Here is a 7,262-nt window from a genome sequence, read left to right as displayed (position 1 = left end):
CATGATCTGGTAGACTTTGATATAATCTGGTAATGGAATTGGGTTGTTTATAATGCTTATACTCATACTTGATTAGTTGGTTTTGGTCTGGTGATTAGATGTTATTCTACTTGCTTAGAAGCTTGGTTTCTGGTTCTGGCGAGGGTTTCACTGGCATAGATTTTGGTGGAGATCTTTGATGAATTATATAAGTGGTGTTGGTGCAGCTTCTGATGGAGTTTCAGGATACTGTTGGTAATCATGTTCGAGACTTGGCATTTGGAGATCATTGTTGAACTGTGTGGACCTATACTTGGTCTTGGTTGATCTAGGTTATGGACTGACATTAATGTAACGTATGTATAGGACCTATTGTTGTATTTCTGGGATGTCTTATGTGTTGATATTACTTGTTTGGTCTAAGGCTGACATGGTTTATAATTATGTAATTGGTTTATTGTCTAGTGGCTGACCTGATTGTTTATGGTCGAGGGTTTGTGTAAATATATGTAATATCTCATTGTAGATTATCATGGTTAATGTAAGAGGTCATGGTCAAGGAATGTAATGTGCGAATAATGTAATATCATTTAGGCAGAGGAGTTGGTCGATCGTTGGAGATCAAATTGGGTTTGTGTAAGAGGATTTAGTCCTCTAGTATTGAGTTTAACTGGAACTGTACTCAGGCATAGGAGATGCTATCTTTTGCAGTTCAACACTTCTCCATATTGTAGTCTAGATTTATATGTAGTTAGTGAGGCTCCTTTTGCGATGAGAAGTGTGCTCTAGGTTCTTGGCTTTCCTGAAAGTGTAGGCCCCTTCATTGTAATTCACATACTTACTACATAAGTATTAACAGACTATGGGTATGCTTCCCACTGTGGTTTTTCCCTTTATCGGGTTTTCCATGTACAAATCTTGGTGTCGTGTGGATATTATTCTGTGATTATTGTTTATGCTTAATTGGATTAATTGCTATTCCGGTATTATTGTTTTGAGTTTCCATATAAAAGTTTAAATTTCTAATGCTTTTGGTAATCTGTGACAACTGATTCACCCCCCCCTCTCAGTTGTCTTTCGGTTATCTGAACTATCTAACACATCTATTCTAATTTTTGGAGAACACTTGATCCACAAGATTTTCATAAGAGGCTACTGGAATTGGTGAATTATTTTGGTAAGAGTGCCAATTTCAATGTTGATGGAAAGGAAGTAGAAGGAGTTATAAGTATAACTAAGCTTGTAGAGCAATCTGTCCATTTTGCAGCAACAATGCATGAACAAGTTAAGGCTTTGGATAGTCTGTACCTACTAGGATCAATAAAATGGCTTTGGGCAAAAATAAGTGAGAGCTCAATATTGAGTGAAGAAATCTCAGAATATTTCAAATTGGCTGACTTGTGTCAAACGATGATTTTGGGTTCTATTGAGGATGAGAGAGTTTTCACTACATTGGGATTCTTAAAATCAAAGACAAGAAACAAACTCGGCAAGAACCTGGAAGTTTGTTTGAGGATTTATACCAGTCGGTATAATGTCAAAAATTTTCCTTGTGAGAGGGCACTTGCACATTGGACATCCACAACTGAAAGGAGAGGGTTAGGCAACATTTCAACTAGCAATGACAATGTTAAAACGCAGAGCTCATCAAGTTATAGTAGTCGTGCTGAGAATAACGCAAGTGAGAAAAATGAAGGGGAGAATGAAAGAGAAAGTGAAGTACAGTTCGACGAGATGAATTAGCAATTGGATTTGGGCTAGTCATGACAAGTCAACTGTTAGTTAGTGAGATTTAGCATTTTATAGGAGACCGTCGAGACTTGGAATATTAATAGGTATTTATACTGTTTATTGTAATTCATGAATCATGAATGGTATTGCAAAATCCAAATAGATTTCTTTATACCAGAGTAAATCCACGTGCACTTTTTAATTTTTCATTTATAAAATATATATCAATTTTCTGCAATGTCAAGTACCTTTACCGTGTTGCATGTTTTGTTGTATAATCTATTTAAACATTGCCTTCAATTTGGATTTTATTAGATTGTTTATCAAATTTTATTTCCACAGACTTTTGTGGGACCATCTTATAAACAATTATCAAATAAATTTTGTAATCGTTTTAATCTTTTTAAAGTTGTGATTTACCTTTAAACTACTAATGTTTTAATTCTTTGGGTCCTACTAACAATATACGACGATGCAAAATAATTCCACGTGGGTTTGCTACTATATGACTGGTTACTTCTATCAGATGTTGTTCAAGATGGGTCTACCACCATAGAGCGATGAGGCCATAACTTTCCACATGGCACAGATCTTCATGACCTTCTTATAAATAATTAACAAATAACTTATGAAATAGTTTTAATATTTTTATGGTGTGAATTAGTTTTAAACTATTAATTTTGTCTTCAAGTGGTGGGTCCTAGTCCTACTAACAATTTGTGACGATGCAAAATAGTGCCACGTGTGTTTGGTACTATATGAGTGGTTAGTTCTATCACATTTTGTTCAAGATGGGCCTACCACCATAGTGTGACGAAGCTGCAACTTGCCATAGACCTTTGTGGGACCCTCTTATAATCAATTAACAAATAAATTATTGTTCGTTCTTTAAATGATGGGTCCTACTACCAATATGTGTTTATGCAAAATTATGCCAGGTGTCCCCTATTATTAGAAATAGATGTGAAATAATTGATTTACTACTACCAACAATCTTCTTGATTGATTAAGATCAACAAATCAGGTTCAAAACTATAGGGTAGGGTTTGTTTTACGCTGCTGTTTTGTGGGCAGTTTCCGCTGGGTCCCCTTGAGCATGACTGGTCACTTGATAATTGCATTCAATTTTAGATAATTTAATATTTATGAAGAGTCATGTTGATGGGTGTTTTGACACACTCACCAACAGTCAGGTAGTTTATGTGAACACTCACCACCTCTCCTAAAAAGCAATTAGTTTTGGGAAACTAACCACTCCAAGGTCTCTATAGTCAGTTCTCGATAGTGATGGGCAACTCAATTGTTGATGTAGTTGTACCTGTTAAGGGGGTCTACTCGTTGACACAACTTCCAATAACTTAACTTATTTATTTTTATTTTATTTTCTAATATTAGATTCTCTCTCAAAATAAATAGTAAAAGATAGATTAGGGGTACAAGAAAATAACAATGAAACCAATACAATAACAACTTAATGAACTATGCAATTATCACCCTACAATATAAATCTTATCAATATCATTCAAACCAAAATTCAATAATGGATCTATTGTTCACCAAAAGTGATAACCCAAGAACACCTACAATTGATCTATGAAGTAGCCAATTCAATCTATGAAGAACCTCAGGGCTTGGACAACATGACAAGGATATGAATCCTTCTACTCTTCAGGCTCTACAAAACCTAGGTGGGTATACCTTTGATGCTTAGAATTAAACCTATTACACACCTATGACAACATCAACATAAACAGATAAATCTCACCAGGGCTCTAAAACAAATAGTTTATTGCAGATGGGCTAGATCTACACATAAAACTCAACTATGCTTGAGCATGAGATAGATGAAACATTTCAAAACATAACATAAACTAAAGATATTCAGGTTGGATTTTAAACTGGTTTGAGAACCCCCTTAATTGCAAGATCAATTCCTTATCCAAGGGCAACAGAGTCATACCTCAAACTATAAGTGAAATCACTCATTGCAAATCCATCTTCATCATGAAATCTTTCTGAATTAATGCCTTACATAATGCATTACTAAACTTATTCATAGAAAATATCAGATCTAGAAGCATGAACCCTATTTTATTAATGTTTTCTCACAGAGTTTAAAATCTTCCTTGAAGATTACCTACAAACAAGCATTACACTCATAGACACAACTGTTTATGATAAACTTGGTCCTCCTTAAGAATCAAATTTGAATAAAATGAAGATACATTTTAGAGACAAATTCTATGCGGATTTGTGCATGCCTTACATACACAAGAACCTGCAACAAATAACACCTATAGGAAGAAAATAAGACTCCATTCTATGGAAAAGGACATTGCCCTGTACAATCTTGTAATGAACTTAGAATTGGAAGCCATGAAAATATGGAGCCATTCTCCAAATTTCTGGAACCATTACAATGAGAAGAATTGAGAATAAGAAAGAAGAGGGAACAAATTAGGTTTCATAAAAACAAGCCAAGTGTCCCCCTTCTCCAACTGAATTTCACTCCCATGGAAACTGCTCCCAAAATATCTAATCTTTACCAAAATTGACTGCATAATTGGATTCCTCAATCCGAGCTTTCCGGAAACATATAATACTTCATATTTTGTCCAAAAATTGAGCCCTGAGCGAATTAATTCCTCATGTGTGCACATCATTTAAATTTTCCATTTTTTTATATAGTCTAAACTATATGTTTAATATGCATTTAACTTTGATTTTTGGCCCTTTTGTGCTTTGATGCTTTGCCACGTGGTATCCTCCAATTGGTTCCCAGGGTCTACTGGGTGCCACCTCAACTGACACCTCATCACCGCCACGTGTCTGCTTGCTTGTCTGTCCACCTATACATAACGTGTGCACCACATCACCGAAACTGGGATGGGGCCCACTTGCTGGTCCTCTGATTCGACCTGCCACCTGGTTTTTGCCATTTCACAGACGGTAACCGGTGTGCAACTTTGGGTCACGAATCAACACCGACCGTCGGATCATCTCAAACTTGCACGATCTTTAATTCCTGCATTTTCGCCCTGGGCTTTTCACCATTTCGTAGCCTCTAACGTTTGTGCATCTCACCTTCATCAAGTCGCACGAGCCGTCCGATCTCCGGAACCTACAGGGTCTTTATCTCTTTTCGTTGTTTTGTAAGGTTTAACTGGCGAGCATCTTTGGCCTGCGAATCAACACGCTTCATCGGATCATCTCAGACTTGCTCACTGGTTAAGCCAACCCTTCTTTGCAAAATTTGCCCTCTTTCCTCAGGAAGCATGCCTACGTGGGGTCCACCTAGTTTTCACTCAGTCACCACCTTGGTCACATTGGGATCCATGCCCACGCGCGTGGGGTCCACTTTGGGTGCTCAACGAGCACCGTTCGTCAAAAGCCTTGATGGCTTTGACACTATAGATGTGTGGGCTTTTGCTTATAAATACCAAAATGGTCCACTTCCCAGCTAATGTGGGACAAAAGACTTTGCCTGTAACTGCGTTTTTGAATCTTTTCTCTGCAACTTTGCATTCATTGAATATTCCAAATGCCCTTTTAGGAACACCATGGCTGGGAACGATGTTGGCAAGGTCGTGGAAACAAGCTTTACACCTGCCAATGCCATTTTGTCTGAAAATTTTTCTGCATTCTAAAACATGTGTGGGAAATTTAGGCTCCAAATTTGCAGATTACATTGATTTTGACCGTCCCCACTCTCCACGCAGGGGCATTACACTAAACACCTTGTGAGAATTTTAGAATAGAATTCAACCATGCAACTCTGCCATTACTCGCTTCCATGGTAGAGAAGGGGGGGGGATGACAAGTTTATCCTGGAGCTTCAATGCCTGCATTGGAGAAAATGAAACCTCTAAACTGCCCCAGTAAAATCCACGCCATACATGCCAATTGCATTTGCCATTGTCATTTCTACCTTCCTCAAGACACAACGCAGGAGGAGGCATTATTGTTCTTACTCTACATTATCAAACCCTTCTCCAATCTCCACGTAGCTACTGGGAGAAGGATTTTGGAGGGCATGTGAGGAGCTTACCTGCCATGATGCATTTACTTGAATGGTTTCTATGGTGTTGTTTCTATGTTTCACATTCTTCTGGAGCTTCAATGCCTTTTACCAGCGGTCTCTTACTCTCCACACTAAACTCTGCACAGGGGGAGGTAACAAAGTATTTTGAAGACTTCATGGCCCACATGGAGGGAGAGACACCTACCAAAGGAGCTCCACGCTACACCTCAGCAACTAATTCCCTTACTGCAATCTGAAAGCACCACGCAGAGCCTGGAGGTGTGCATTCAACCTGCCAACATGCATTTGCCTTTACATTGACCAGAGGCCTTCACGTGGGAGAGGAAGATGCTACATTTGATTTAATGATTTTAATCCATTGTTGTCACTTCCAATTGCTATGTGGGGGAAGGGAGACTTCATTATGTTAGAGGTCTCTGCAACTGCTAACCTCAACGTCCAACCACAACAAGGAAGAATACAGCGAAGGGAGAAGAGGATAACACTCCACATTAACCACATTGAATTAACTGAGGTTTAATGGTTGAGTTCTTAATTCTACACAAGCCCATGCAGAGGGAGCTGAAAATATTGGTTTCCATGCTGCCCTTGTCACCATGGTGAATACATGCATTGTCTCAGTAAGGTGTAAATTGGGTATTTAGCGGCACTATCTTATGAGAGGGTTGCAAACAATGAACTTGCCATTAAGCTGACTCAAAACAAATTATACCTCCTGCAGATGCTATTGGCTTTGACACATTCTACTAAGCCCCACGTGGAATTTAAATGTGGTGCCACTTATACACTTCTGTGTCATATACCATCCCTTATTCAAACTTTGAATCTACCATGTAGAACCATGGAGCTCGGGATGGCACCTCTAAAGAATAAAACATGTAGAAAAATTAGAGAATCTAATGCGTCTATACCCAACTTGGTTCTGGAAGAAAAATGCCCTTTTTGTTAAGACTTTTTCGCCATAAAATTGATGCATAGGCATGAGCCAGGTCGGGCCCGAAAGTGGTTCTGACTAAAAAATTTTTTGTTTTCAAGCAACTGGCCTTCGAAATTCTTTCGATGCCTTAAACCTCTGGAAATGATCGGCATCGTTTTCGGATCATTAATCCATTTTGTACGACTTTCAGGCACTTGTGCCACATTTTTGCATTTAATTGCGAATACGTAATTTTCAAATCTGTCAAAACACCTTTCTGGATCTTGAAAATTTACAAGCGTGTACTCTGATATACAAGCATGAAAACTACCGCGGTTTCTCAAGACGAGTGCCAAGTGAAGAGATATTAATTGGTGAAAATGGCCAACTGGCTTTGTCGACACTGCGGATCTGATGAAGTTAATGTTCTGGCAACACATGATGCCTTTCTCAAAAATATCAAATGACCTCCGTAGGCCCTCAAATTTGAAACATAGGTACCTTGAAGTACATATTAAAACTTAGAATTCTTAGTTTGATCACAAGACTGACAGGATGCAAATGGTGCGCTCATGAAAATGGCTACATTAACTG

This window comes from Cryptomeria japonica, chromosome 3 (genome assembly GCF_030272615.1).
Source record: "Cryptomeria japonica chromosome 3, Sugi_1.0, whole genome shotgun sequence".
Taxonomy (NCBI): domain Eukaryota; kingdom Viridiplantae; phylum Streptophyta; class Pinopsida; order Cupressales; family Cupressaceae; genus Cryptomeria; species Cryptomeria japonica.
The sequence above is the reverse complement of the archived record's forward strand: the minus strand, read 5'-3'. Positions refer to the sequence as shown.